Source organism: Bombus flavifrons, chromosome 4 (assembly GCF_040668555.2).
Source record: "Bombus flavifrons isolate JBK064 chromosome 4, iyBomFlav1_principal, whole genome shotgun sequence".
NCBI classification, from domain to species: Eukaryota; Metazoa; Arthropoda; class Insecta; order Hymenoptera; family Apidae; genus Bombus; species Bombus flavifrons.
Genome location: NC_138445.1, coordinates 366,552 through 382,018, shown reverse-complemented (window position 1 = coordinate 382,018; position 15,467 = coordinate 366,552). Strand labels below are relative to the sequence as shown.

Genomic DNA, 15,467 nt, shown 5'->3' with positions numbered 1-15,467 from the left:
CCCAATATCAAAGTTAATTGTAGTTCAAACAAACGTTTAGCGTTTTCATGATTTTTGACAGTCTTTCATTGGAATATTTCGCGACGGCACAAAAAGGTTGCACAACTTACGTACATGTATATAAACATATACATATTACATATACATACATATATATATATATGCACGTACGCGTGATATCTATTTTTTTATGCGTGTACATACGTATAATAGCTACAAATATAGTCACAGGCCAACATTTCGTAGTACAACACAGCACAATCATTGTCGTATCATTATTTTTTCATGTCCGATAGGTTTCACATTATATTACGGTATCAAGTTTAAATAATATAATCGTAATAATATATAATATATATAATATATATAATATTAAAATTGACTGAATATATTCTATTGACTAGGCACACTTAGTTTATAACAAGAAAAAAATTGTTTCCCTTTCGTTCGCTCTCTCTCTCTCTCTCTCTTTCTCTCCCTCTTTCTTCCCACACTTGCATCCTTTCCTTCTCTTTCTCTCTCTCTTTCACTCATTCATTCATTCCTATTCTTTCCTCTTACATTTCGTTTGTCCTTCGTACATATGCAATCCATTCTATAGGCTTGCAATTTAATGCCAATTTGGTGCATATTCTGTTCTCCCTTTCTCCGAGTTTTCTCCTCGTTCCACCGAGTGTTATTAATTAACAGACCGCGAATTTTTATGCAAATTCATATTTTTATAGACACAAATAAAAGGAATGGAATCTAAGCAGAGACCTATTTCACCTACTGAATATTATAACGAATACTATATTTTGAATATTTGTGTTTTATATGAATTCTGGGTACTTTTGTATCTTCAAATGCATAAAAATTCGCAATCTACTAATTGATAATATTAATTAATATCTATCGATATTACCAACAGCATTTAACATGCGGACAAGATAGCAAACAATTCATTCAATAGTCGTTAAACTTCATTATTAACTCCAATACTTTTCCTCCTCCTTTTCGTCTTAATTCACTCTTTCCATCTCCCTTCTTTTCTTATCCTTGCCCCTTTCGGACTCTTTCTCGCCATTTCTCATTCTTGTGCAGCTCCTGCATATTGCTCACATACTCACACGTACATACATATTTAATAGTAAATATTATCGTTCCTTACCATAGTATGAAAAAATAGAAACTTCTGACAATAAAAACCAAACAAACGTGAATTTGCGTTCAAAGGGGTAAACGTTTCGTGGATGCGCGAATGTAAAGTGCATAGGTCACTGGAAAATTTTCACTCGTCTACGATGTTGAAGGAAAGTTTTGTATTTTTCACTTACCCATATTTACCCAAATCTTATTCGTTTGTTCTGAGAATTTTGTAAAAGTCGATTCGTTTTAACGGCTGAAATCGCGCATCCGTCCATACCACTTTGACTCTCTTTTAATCGTTTACAATATCGTCGTTATTATTATATTACTCGTAACTTGCTCATCTCTTTGCGTTTCCGCAACCTTACACTATCTCTATCTCTTTTCCCTCCTCTGATTTCTTAGGCCTCCAGTCCACAAAGCGTCGCTACATAGGCTAAAGGCCTCTATACACGTTGAAACATGTTGCGACGCCTGCACCGACACTGGCGACATCTAGGTATCATGAAATTTGCACCAGCTTCAGTTTACCATCGCGTTACCGATTTTCCACAATTTATAGTGTGATGGTAACGTTGAAACACGCGAGTCAAAACGCCTGATTGTTTTTCAACGTCCGGTATTATTATCGATAATAGGAGGTATGTTGATTACAAAAAACGTTGGGATAGAGACAATAACGCCATCCAGCAATAAACAGTACACTTACGCGCTAGTGAACTCGTTAGACAGTTAGTTTTAAGCCAATAAAGTATTCGTGTAAGAAACGCAACAGAAATAAAGTGATCAAAGATTGCAGATGTACAAGTTCGATTAATCACTGTTCCATCAGTTTTGCCAGCAAAAGATAAAGAATCAAAGACTAAAAAGAAATGGGTAGAAAGGTGGTTAATTGAGAGAAACAGATTCTGAGTCCACGTTATTAAAAGCATTAGAAACGTATGAACCGAGCGACTATAGAAATTATTTGCGTACGGACAGCTCTGCTTTTCAACGTCTATTGGAGACTCTACTGTAAACTACATTCGGTATCGGTGCCATCCTCTAGAACCTGCCTCCCCATCAGGCCTTGCTCACCAACTAAGCCGGGATACCGAACTACATACATTGTAACCTAATATCATGAAACCTAAGCGTCGATGCCAGACGATTCCCTCAATTGAGGGAATACACGACGTCGCGTTACTTCCCACTGCCACTCTACAGTACGTCGTTTGTGCCACATGACATGAGTTTCATCTGGGACGTTGTCTATAGTATGGCTCATAACGTCACAAGTCCACTAACAGCGGGAACTTTTCCCTTAATTCTCTCAATCTGGTAACGCTGGATGCGTGCATCGCAACATGTTTCAACGTATACAGGCGCTTTAACAGTAAGTACGCTTTCGTGTGTACGGAAAATGTATCTTGCTGACAGAACTACCAGACGGTTTTTTTAATCGTACCTGCCATTGCCACCTGTCACTGTTTACGTGATTTTTCGGTCAATACACGACCTAACCTTTATGATTGTATCGAGAGTGGCAATGGGAGTAGGGGTAATCTGTCTGCTTGTTGTTCGCTTCGTAGACTAAACAAGGCGTAGACGTATCGTCACGTCTAATAAACTACGGTTAGGTTTCTACGAAGCGACGCTTCGTGGACAGTGGGCCTTGGTTTTCGCCTTTCTCTATGTGTTCTATCTTCATCCCCTTTGCCCGTCTCAATCCCCTATTCCCGTTTATAGTCATAATTCAAATTTGATTCCTTGAAGTAGTCACGATCAACTTATACTCTACTCCTGCATTTGTTTTTGATACTATTGAATATACGTTACATATATTTTCATATATGTATTACATGTACGTGTATACGTGTATATATGTGCACGCGCACGCGTGTGTATGCGCACAATGTAATATATATACAAAAACACCTACGCACACCTGCACGCACACACACATATGAATATGTGTGCACGCACGAAAATGTATGCGTGTACGCGCGTGTTCTTCATATGTATATAGGTATATAAGTATCGTGTAAATACTTTATATAGTTTCATGTATGTATTAATGTTGTATATATGATTTTTCAGTGTAGCATGCTCCCGCGTACGACAGCGGACAAAAGCAAGTTTAAATACAAGTGGTACAAAAAATATGATGATTTTACAAAACAGAACTGGATTCGACGAAAGAAACGAATAAATATATAAGACACGACTGTCAGCAAACAGTGTAGTGGAAAATATCTAACACAAAGGCTCCTAATACGTGCATACAGCACATACTTCAACTTTCTTCTGTCCGCTACTGTAAGTTTCACTTGTTTTTGATTATTTCCCGTTACTCGATCGATACATGGAATGCTCATAATCGATTAACAAACTAGGTAGTCTCAAAGAAACGACGAGATCACGAGAAATGTTTATACCGTATGTGTAAGTATCGTGTACCTGCTGTGTACGTGTGTGCTCGCAATTAGGTTACTTGTTCCTGTGTATACAAAATAGGTTTATTCGCTTGATGGCGATCGTGTAGCGATGTGTGTGCATTTTTGGCCGATATTTTACGCTAAGACTTAACAACGTCAGATATACACGATACAAAAAGAATTGTCTGTGCTGTTGATTACCATGTCGCGGGATATCTTCGTCCCAATTAATACGGTTGTATACTATTTTCGATTGATAATGAATTGGTTTCAGTGCGCCCAGCAACAGCTGTGCATCTTTCTGTTCGTTAATCGGCAAAGTTTCACTTGCAATGGCTTTCTTCGTGCAACGTCAATCGTAACAAGTGCATCGCAGTTCTCGAAAACTATTGAAAACAATTCTGCGGTCCGTCTAAAGCTGCGAGATTGAGATTTTGAGGATGGACGTAGAACCTGTTTCTCCATTTTTCTTCTTCGTTTCGCTTTAACGTGCCATTAAAAAATGGTACCCCGTAGAGGATGGTTCTCAGAGTTACTTTTTAACATCTTTTTCGAGTAGAAAACAATAAGCTTCTCGATAACGATTAACAGTAATTTTTTTTTTTCAGATTACGAAGCACAACGTTTTTGCGAGAACAGTGAATCCATATAGAAAAATAGAAAATCTTTTTACAAAACAAATGGCATCAAAATAATTACGTTTGATTATTCCTTTCAGTTTTTTTTCAATATTATTATTCGTTTTATGTTATTATTGCTACATATTGTTCGATAAGTTTCTAAATATGTATATGTTTTTAGGGTCGATAAAATAAAAACCTCAAAGTTTAATATTAACAAATAAGACGGTCTTTTGTCGGTGTATGGTATAAACGTAAAAAGTTTATCGTAACGATATTACGCACGCTCACGGGTTTTACGAATCATATTAGTAGGCCTAGGTGTGTTAATTGTGCAACATTTTTTACATTTATCTTCTTACGGTGTTTTATTATCAATGCTCCATAAAGGCGTTTTACAGTTTATTCTTGTAAGTGAAAAGCATAAAACAAGATAGTTGTGACTCGTGTCTTCAGCCATCTTTAAATCTTATTCTTTATTCGTTCAAAAGTATCATTGACTCGTGTAAATATCTTTTCATAGACTGTGAATTATGTTATTTGTTAAAAAGTTAGCGTTAGCGTTTTAGTTTAGTAGTTACTTTTGAATTAAATTTCGTGTATCACTCTTACGGATGGAAAAAGAATCATACAGGATTTCACCAAACCGTAAAAGACGTCGATGTATTCACTGAGAACCATAGTACTATAATAAGATTGGTTACGATATGTAGAAACAAATCGGATAAAGTCAATCGCGTCGGACATCGTAAACAAAGCTCAACGCCCAAAAACTTTAATACGAGCCGAATAAATTCGATTTTAATCGAAGTTTGTGCAAACATAGTACAAGATATTTAATACGTGCCGTGTACGGAGATATCAATTAATAACTCGGCATTAAATACCCTATGCTCTAATCATACGCGTACGTTACAGTTAATTTTATTCAAACGTGATATCTTTAATTTTTACCACTCGCTTACTTTTCACAATCTTTTTTTTTTTTTACATTTTTTTTCTCCTTTTTCGTTTTTCTTCTTAATAATACACGCGTTCGCGTCGAACGCTCGACAAATTAGGATCGATAAGAAAAATAGACTAGATACACATGGAGAAACGAGCAACGTAATTTCAACGTTAAAAAAATAACACGAGTCGCTTTCTGTCGTGTTTTTCCCTACAGCGTTACGTAATTCTTCTTTTTTTTTTTTTTTTGTCTCAAGCATACACGTTTATCTTAAAATCCATACACTCATCCTCGCCTGTCTTCTTGTCGGCAAGCCCTTCCTCGTCTTTTTATTTCTTTGTCTCTTTCTAGTCTTTCACAAGCACGAAAGAGCGCTTGGTCGATTGCAGTTTACAATTCAACGTACAAATATAATTAGAAAAATATAATTGGTAGAAGAATATAGAGATAGAATAGAGTTAGAATCAATTGGCTTTTTTTTCTCTTTTCTTTTTTTTTCTTTTTTTTGTTATCGATTAAATGTTAATATTTGCTTCCCTCCCCCCATATTCGCTGGAGCATCAAAGTCTTGCTTTAAAAAAATTACATAACTATTTGATAAGTATGCGTAAATGGTAACATCTATGGCATTCACGCGTCTTCCAACTTTCACGCTAACACAGTTTTCACATTTTCTCTCTCTCTCTCTCTCTCTCTCTCTCTCTCTTTCTCTCCCTTTCTTCCCTTATTTTTCACACTACAGCTTTATCTTCTTCTTGTTGCTCACGATAAAATACGATTAGAAAGGTATCTCACTTGTCGCTATTCATTTTATTGATCAATGGAATTTCAAGATTTTTAGTTTCACGTCTCGATTAAAAATCGTTTTTCACGTGTAGTTGCACACCGAAGGGAATAGTATGTATTAAAATGTTGTAAAAATATATGTATGTGCCCTCTGATCCATTTCAGAACTGTATTTCACTTGCCTATCAAAATTAACGTACGGAAGAGTTAAAAGGGTACGCGTTGATAAAATTTCTTTGTTACCTTCTCATCGTGTTGCTCGAACATCGTTCCGGTTGACATCGGTTGCTTCGACGGCGTGTATCGGGTCGAATTTAAACTTTTCTTCGAATGAAACAGTGATATTATCTATGCTTTATTTTAAAACCAAAATTTCGTTTTACCATCATTGTACATTGTACGGTGGAAGTTGCAACTGGAATTATTATACCTCGTGTCCTTCTTTTGTTTCGTCAGGTTGGCGCAAACACCTTTAAACGTGTGTCACGTCATATTTTGCAAGATCAAGTGTTCAATCTTAATGCGAACGATCGATGATAAAATCAAATCGTTATTCGTCTTGAAAAGAAATTTTACATACGTGTCGAAAGTAGAACGATTTCAAATTCACTGACTTTAATACTACTTAAACATTCAACAAGTTTCTTTGTGTCTTCTCTCACCTTATTAGGTCTATGATGGACATTTTCTAATCTAATCAGCTTGAACGCTAACTTTTCTAATTAGTGTCAGAGGATTAAACAAAAAAAGATTTTTGCCTGCTGATTTGTGACGCGAGTAGGAAATTTAAAGTTTGTCCATCTACGACGTTACATCGCGTGTAAAATTAACAGTGTGTCATTTGGGAAATTGATTGGTTTGTAACTGATAATAATCGAAGCACGAATACACTCTGTTCTTCGTAACTTTTGGTAAGTATACGGAAAAGGGCACGTACCTCGTCGGTTTCAACGACCTTGAAATATGTTGCCAAGGTCAACGATCCGAACAACTTTTTCTTGTACGTGTTACCACCGCTCGGCCTTAATTTCCGAGACACTCGTAAAAGACTTCAATCAAATTTATTTTCCACAACACTTCATTCTGACATGTAGGTGGCCACATTCTTACGTTACGTAGTCCGATCTGGACAATTTGGACAATTTCGTATAAAATATGGAAGGAAAGAACACATACGGTACCCAACATACTTTTACGTATAATTGGAAAACTAAAATCTTTCTTTTCTATTTATACAATATTGGAAATGCTGGTCTGTCTCGTCATTGAATCGAGTCTAGATTGGACTATTTAAAAATCCGACCACCGACTCCAGAATGAATAAAAAGCGTAATTATGCCGGCCACATTGCTGAATTTTTATTTCGTCGTTATTTTACCAATATAATATAATAAACTATAATACGTAATAATAACAAGGAATATAATAAAAGTTACTCAGAATGTCGTTCCCTGTAGCATATTTGAAGGTGGTCGAAATTGGCGAGGCGTGCCCCTTTTCTGTATAATTATCCAATCTTTTTCGACGTCATTCTCATTGTCAATGTGAAACGAATATTTCAAACTTAGTATACGCTCGACTTTCTATATTTTCACGAATTTAACGACGGAGATTAATCTTCAATTTGCTGTGAAATTCAACTGCTTAACAGGCTATAATATCCCTTACCACGTTACGAATGCGCGATTCTTTTTTTAACTACTAGAGTAACAGATATGAATATTAACAGTTATTTTTACGAGGCGACAAATATTATTTCAACATGATTGTTCATACGTATATCAATATTGCTCATTCCCATTTTAGCAACAAACAGGGAAGATGATATTGCAATATAACAACGAAAATTATTGAAGCTCTCACGCGACACGTGCATAATAAAAATATATAATAAGCGATGCTGTTCATTGTGTTAATATACACTTACGAAAAGTGTTAATACGTTAAATCGATTTTGTTTCAACAGTGAACGCCGGCTTTTGTACTGTGTCAATGGTTTCTTGTTTATACTGTATTCATTGAACATATTTGTACTATATACACGGATACAAAATTTCTTGTAACTAAAAGTTATCCGTTTCTCGTTTACTTACAACGGTTCACGGAATTATTCGAACACCTACGGAAAATTTTTATGAACATATCGTGCGCATTATGCGAAACTATTTTAAATATCGTTCTGTCGATTCGTTCATTACGATAATAAAATTTGTAATCAATCCGAAAATGTGTACATAGATGGGAGACATTTATCGCAAGCACACACTCAGTGAAAAATTAGTACACAGCGTGAATAGCAGTCTTAAACGTATAATTATCGCTGAATTTGGTCTCACTAAATATTATGATATATTAATATCGCGAATAATTGACTGTTCGAGTATTTTGCTGATCTTTGGAATCAAGTTATGTTTTCAATAAATGTCTCGTGACTTTCGTGTACACTTTCAGGTACGTCTCAAATTTTATCAATATGATCTCTAGACTACGGATTTCTATGCGTTTATGGAAAATTAGAAAATGCAAATATACCCAAAACGTATAAAAACAATATATAAAATATCCAAAGTATAGCGCTGTCTATCATACTTGTTACGTTATATTCTCGAAAATATGAATTTGCATAAAAGTCCGCAGTCCGATAGTCAGGATAATCGCGTCTCGTTGCGGCGCTAATGAAACTTCAAAATGTTTTGTGTAACACACGCATAAAAAGCTTCTAGCAGTGTTCGAATACTCCGTAAGCCACTGTACATGACCTGCTCGTATATCATTGTATTTTAGATCAGTGCTGTCCATGAATGATTTCCCTATGGTTTCCTTCCCCTCCGTGTTACGAACAACAGACCTTGCCATTCCCTAATTCTAAAATACGTCGACCGATCCAATCTGACACGACTTTCTTTCTTTTTCCATTTTACCGCTGCTAAAACAGTAGATGATACATGGGAGAGGGAGGAGTACGGTTTCGTTCGCGAGTGAGGTCCACTGTGCACGAAGCGTACTCTCGTATGCTGTTCATAGGCGCGCATTAGGCCTGGTGCAGGCGAGCGGTACGGGGCAGCGTCACCGGCAACCGCTGCGTCGGAGAATAGCATAGATTTATACGAAGCAGTTTACACGAGAATGCAAAACACGGCGGCAAATTAACGCAAAACGCGGCGGCGAATTAACGCAAATCGCTCGACTGCACCGGGCTAAAAGTTGGACGCGTAAACGTGGCGGGAAATTAGCTCGTCCGCAGGGGGCCTTAAGCCGGGTCTGCGTTGGTCAAAGAGCAGTCCAGTGCGATGCAAACTGGATTGGGATTGAAATAACGTAAACGGTGTTCTCGGTCCAGTTCGATGTTGTCATTCGAGCAAGTAACCCAGCCGAATGACTGCATCGAAAGTATACTTTTTCAATCCAGTGATTACCAGCAGCATCGAGAACGCAATATTCCAGAGTTAAGCGGCTCCAGTGCTGGCCGAAGCACTGATTGTTACAGCCTGCCACTCTCAACGGTTTAAAAAGATTGGGACAATGTAGACATTCAGCGATTCCCAGTGAAAACGCTGGAATGTAATCGGTCGATTCAGCGACTGAACTAACGTAAACTAAACTTTCGGTTATACGCGCGCTGGTAACAATTAGCTCGCGTCGATCAAAGTTCAATCTATTCTTCTTCTAATAAGAAAAAAGTCGTCAAGTGTGAACACGTCCATACAGGCGGATGCCCTTTTCGTGGACGACAAGTTGTCGTTAGTGCTCGCATGAATCTCGTGCCGAATTTATACCGTTTCACTTTGCAGTAGCAGTGTAAATTCCGCCTTAGGCGCAATGACGATAACAATACGCTTGCGTGCAGTGGCCACTGTAAGGTGCATATGTCCACGAAACAGCAGAACCGCTTTTGTCGCCACGTGTTTTCGTCACGACGACTGGCGTTGACATTGTCAGTAGCAAGATATACGTTGCAGTTATAAACGAATATAGCGGTATGGAATGCAAGCGTCTTCCTCCATCGCTCGACGCTTTAACGATAAGACAAAATGTATCTTATTGAGCTTCGTAGACTGGACTGAGGTGCCCTTAGATTATCAACCTATATTGTCAATATTTCAAGATTCTCAACTAAAAGGATCAATATATACTGTCAATACAATATTGTCAATATTTATCGACAAACTGCATTTTCGTTGAGAAGCTTCAAATATTGACGATATCATTGAATATCCGAGGGCACCTTTGCGCTTCTATGAAGCGACGCTTCGTGAACAGCGGACCTAAGACTTGGATAGCATATCGATTAGTTTTAGTTTAAAATTCACTTACAATTGACCTGCTGATTTGCCAAGTCGGTTAACACCAGCAAACAAAAAGTAGAGACAATTGGTGAAATTATGTAGGGTAAGCATCGATCAACTACTTTGGCACTAAAATTTCAAAAGTTTTAAAAATTTCAAAAAATGGAGTTAACCGTTTTGGCTCGTGGATGTCTCGGAATAAAGTGTTTCATTTTAGAGTCGTTGAAATTGCTCAAATTTCTGCGATCATTCTAAGCGTCATTTTCCATATCATCGTCTTTTCCCTTACGTTACGCGTTACGTACTATTTCCGGCTAATTTTCAACAAAGTCTTCGAATGTGAATATTTGAATTTGTTATTCGGAACAACGATAGTTCCGGTTTTCTTTTGCATATCAAATAGAAATACGCGATCTTTTCTTGCAAATGAACTTCCTGATCAAATATTTTCGTTTTATGTATACTTTGTGTAAGCTTGGTCGTACTTATGTTTCATGTAGTATTAATAAAGCGCGAATAAAGTATAAACAATGCGTTGATTTTCAATAGAGAATACTTGTTAAAAAATATATATTTTTCAAACACGAGTGTTATTATTTCTTCAATGTTAACAACGTTTTCGTATACAATTTGATTAGATTTTTTTCGATCTACTAAAATTCATACGAGAGATGGGACGAGTTATTTGCTTTTCTTGTGCGCAAGTATGCAGTTGATTAAAAGAATTAAATACCATAAAAAAATAGTACACAAATATAATTATTTATGTCTCAGCCTGTTGATGTAACAAATATAATTATTTCTGGAATACTTCAATCACTAATGAACGAAATTTTTGATTACAATAATCGGCGATCCTGGCGACAATATTGGACAAATTACTTTCGTATTTTCGATTAAGTAGATTTACATTTGCAAGGTTCTCGTGATATGAAAGCGATCGCTTCGCCATAATCGTTTAGCAAAAGTTTTGTTTGAAAGCTGCGAGAAAATAAAGGTAACGAAAGACTGTGTTGACTTGTTTTGTACGAAAAATAATCTCTGCCTTTGTTTTATATGGCGACGTGTCGCAAACTCCGTCAACGCGAGGATTAATACGAGAAATTTCACCGAGGATGAGTTTAAAGCGAGTTCACAGCGAGACGCGTTTTAGACCACGATAGTTTTCTTGTAATTAGTCCATAAACGTTAGTTACGTATCTTTATCTTTCTGCACGTGTAAATTATTATTCGCGGAAACGAAGGAAGATCCAACTTCGTTTATGAACCAGATAGATGCCTTGTTCTATTTCAGAATAGTCAGAAACAATGCGCAAGATATCTGAATATCTGAAACGAAAATATTAGACACAATTGAAACAAATACGTAGCATTGATATAATGTTAAATTTGCTCTATTAGGCAGTGGAGAAAATTTGCCGACATTTTTCACAGATAAATCCATATCGAATTTGTCGTAGTATTTTTCAAAACTAGCGTAACGATGGTAGTTATCCATTTATTTGGTGTACAAAGTTACTGTCAATGAGATTTAAGCCGAATTCACACTGTTCCAGTTTAGAGGAACCTGGATATTTGGCTTTAGCTTCTAACACTACCGTTGTCTGATCTTTACGCAAAGATTTCCATATCGTTTGCTGACGAAAATTTCATTTCGTCAAACTGTCACTGTAGATATTCGCTATAGAGCGGTCGATCTAGTCTACTTGAAACTTGTGAGAATTCTATCAGCCGTTAGTTGCGGAATGCGTAGGACAGGTAGGTGTACTTTTTCTACTATGAAACGATGTGTTTATGGTTTCGCGTGGTTTCTCTGATCTGTCAAATCAGTAAAACTTAAACACGCAAAGATGTATTGAACGTGTCTAAAGTATAATACTCGTTGTAATATTCAGCGGGTGAAATAGACCCCTGCATAAGTCGAATCCTGTTGAGAAGAATCCGCAGTCTACAAATAAATTGTATCCGAAAACCGATCACGAGACCAAAACTGTGGTTAATTCATTGTTTCGAATGAAAATGAAGAATGTTACGTGAATCTAATGTTAATACAATATTGTAGAAAGTTCTACAAACCTGTACTTGGAGAATGATCAGATTGAACGAGTTTCGTACGTACTACGAACCGAATGTTTAATCGAAATATCGATATTAATAATCGAAAGCGTTTTTCGGATCCACGTTCATATAACTTTCTCCCAAAGTTTGGCCACGTATCTTTGAAAGAGCCTGTGTAAACGTGAACATTGAAATTTTGAAAAATTTATGATTTGGAATGCACGTGCAGCGCACGATTGCGACTATGAACTATATGTACTTCCTCCAATCGATATACGATAACGCAGAGTGGAAAATACAGGGTGGTTGGTAACTGGTGGTACAAGCGGAAAGGGGTGATTCTACGCGAAAAAGAAGTCGAAAATATAGAATAAAAATTTAAAAATTTGAAAATTTAAAAATTTAAAAATTTAAAAATTTAAAGAATTAAGAAAATAACGTCAATCGAGACAACGATCTACAGTGAGATCCGTTATAACGAGACGCGATAAAGTGTACGCGTACCGACCGAAAATTCAAAGTCGATTTTCTCGAAAACAAAGCCTCAAACGAAAAATGTTTATTCTATATTTTCGACTTCTTTTTTCGCGTAGAATCACCCTCTTTCTGCTTGTACCACCAGTTACCAACCACCCTGTATTTGTTTGCGTAAGAGAATACTTACGACTTTTCACGTAACTAGATTTTACTAAGCTGGAATTTATAACTGTCAAGGCAAGAACCTTTATTCGTATAATCAGTACGTCACGTTGTCTGGAGTCTGACAAAAGAGTCCAGGAACATATTCCACGAATTGGGCATTGCCATGACATCAGTTTGGATAAATGCAGTTCTACCGTATCGTTTATTAATGTGCATTCACGTTAATACGAATATGTGTGCGTGTGTCGAAAAAAAGGACTGTTAGATTCGAAAAGGAAGACGGAAACGCAGCTTTTACATGTTTGTGCTCGGTACAGATATTGTACGTTCGAGTCGTGCAATTTTTCTATCGAAATATTATTTTGATTTTATAAATTCCCTTTAAATGAAATATCCGATTAGTCTGAGATGCAAAGAAGCGCAGAAGTACAGAAATTCTTCCAGTACAACAACGATAAGTATACGTATGTGTATGCACTAGATACGTGTAATTAATAGACCGGGTATTTTTATGCATCTATGGCAAATTTAAAGGTGCAAAAAGCCACAGATTGCATATAATATACAAAAATATATGAGGTGTGATTGAATATATGAATATACAGGGTGGTTGGTAACTGGTGGTACAAGCGGAAAGGGGGTGATTCTACGCGAAAAAAGAAGTCGAAAATATAGAATAACAATTTTTTTTTTTTTTTTAATTTTTCCATCTAGGCAACGATCTACAGTGAGATCCGTCATAACGTACCGCACGCGTACCGAGCGAAAATTCAAAGTCGATTTTCTCGAAAACAAAGTCTCAGACGAAAAATCTTTATTCTATATTTTCGACTTCTTTTTTCACGTAGAATCACCCCCTTTCCAGTTACCAACCACCCTGTATAAGAAGCAAAGTACTCGTCGTAATGTGTAGCAGGCGAAACAAATTACTACGTAAGTTTCGTTTTCTTTAGTTCTTTTCATATATGAAATAGCATAAAAATGCACGTCTAGCGATTACAGTAGCGGACAAAAGTGTAAGACGACTATTTTGTTGACAGCTTATCGTACTACGTCATTGATACCAAATAACTAACAGTTTTCGTAGTTGTCCTCGCAATTACACAAAACGCGAACGATACTTGGAACGATGAGTATGAAACCTTCGATGCTGTATCAGTTGTGACATTGGTTTGCGACTTTAAATTAATTGAACTACACTTGATAATAAGACTGTTCAACATAACATATTAAATTTGTAACAACAATCGCTAAATTTAAACGAAGACACGAATGAAGCCAGCAATGTACGCTCAGAAGATAGAAAAATTGTTATACGCAAGGAGAGAAAATATTTGTCAAAGTAGCAAATATTATCGGAAAATGTGAGACAGCTTGTGAGCACAACTTAAATTTAGAAAAAGCCGATGCTATTATTACAAACGAAAAAGTGACCTCGAAAAATTTTAGCAGAGATATACCAATCCACTGTTTATTCGAAAAGAATCGTTGTTGGACTACTGAAATCGATATTCAAAATAAAATCTGTGCTACAAATGACTTGAACGCTGTCTACGCAAGTACCGTTCTACCGACGTCTTCATGATTTTGGCCTCGGAAGAGGCCAATTTATACTCAATCGTAAAAATCAGAAGCTGTTTGATTGTTTTCACAGAAGCGTGTAAGCACCGTACAGTACAAGATTGGCAGAAAGTGTTACTTTCTGATAAAATTAAATAGGATGTGATAGGGTGAAAGTCAATAGCCAACTATTGGGAACTCTTGGTTATTTGGTAACTAGAATATAACGCGACAATTTATCAAAAAGGTAATCGTCTCAAGCTTTAACTGGACTCAACTTCAAATGTTCTTACTTCAATCGTGCGAATTTTGTACTTTCGTGTAGCTGACAGTGAGTTTATGTATGCAGTGTACTTTAGCTATTAGGTTAAGTAAAAAGTTCTGAGCGTTTTTCGCTAGATGTCTTAGAGATAAAAAAAGAGAAAATTCGATACATTCTTCAGTACCACTACGACCAAGGTGAAAAGGCGGAGCAGGCGGCCAAAAAAATTTGTGCTGTTTATGGACCCAGTACAGTATCGAATGCAACAGCAAAGCGGTGGTTCCAACGATTCCGTTCTGGTAATATGGACGTCGAAGATGAGGCACGCTCTGGTAGGCCAATCGTCGAAAATGTGGATAAAATCATGGAAATCGTCGAGTCGGACCGGCATGTGAGCACTTATTCCATTGCCCAGGAACTGAAGATTAGCCAGAAAACCGTTTGGAACCATTTGCATAAGGCTGGTCTCAAGAAGAAGCTCGACGTATGGGTGCCACATGAATTGACGCAAAAGAACCTTTTGGACCGAATTGATGCCTGCGATTCTTTGTTGAGACGTAACGAAATCGACCCATTTTTGAAGCGGATGGTGACTGGCGATGAAAAATGGGTCACATACGAGAACAACAGCCGAAAAAGATCGTGGTCCAATCGCGGTGGGCCGGCCCAAACGATCGCCAAGCGTGGATTAACGGCCAAGAAGGTTTTATTGTGTGTTTGGTGGGATTGGAAGGGAATCATCCATTATGAGCTGCTCCC

General features: G+C 37.0%; 1 protein-coding gene and 1 long non-coding RNA gene across 3 annotated transcripts in view; one reads left to right on the top strand and one right to left on the bottom strand.

Annotated features, from left to right (window-relative positions):
- Positions 1-15,467, bottom strand: part of brat (tripartite motif-containing protein brain tumor) — a 213,840-nt gene that overhangs the window by 3,006 nt on the left and 195,367 nt on the right. The window contains exon 1 of one of the 2 annotated variants that reach the window (XR_011172789.1): positions 1,317-2,209. The exons of the other annotated variant lie outside the window; for it this stretch is intronic. The gene's annotated coding sequence lies outside the window, so the exon portion shown is untranslated. Of the gene's footprint in view, positions 1-1,316; positions 2,210-15,467 lie in introns of those variants that run through there. 2 annotated transcript variants of the gene reach the window in all.
- On the top strand, positions 2,405-4,103 carry LOC138178716 (uncharacterized). The gene is made up of 3 exons (XR_011172791.1): positions 2,405-2,503; positions 3,208-3,426; positions 3,820-4,103. It is a non-coding gene; the product is annotated as an uncharacterized LOC138178716 (long non-coding RNA).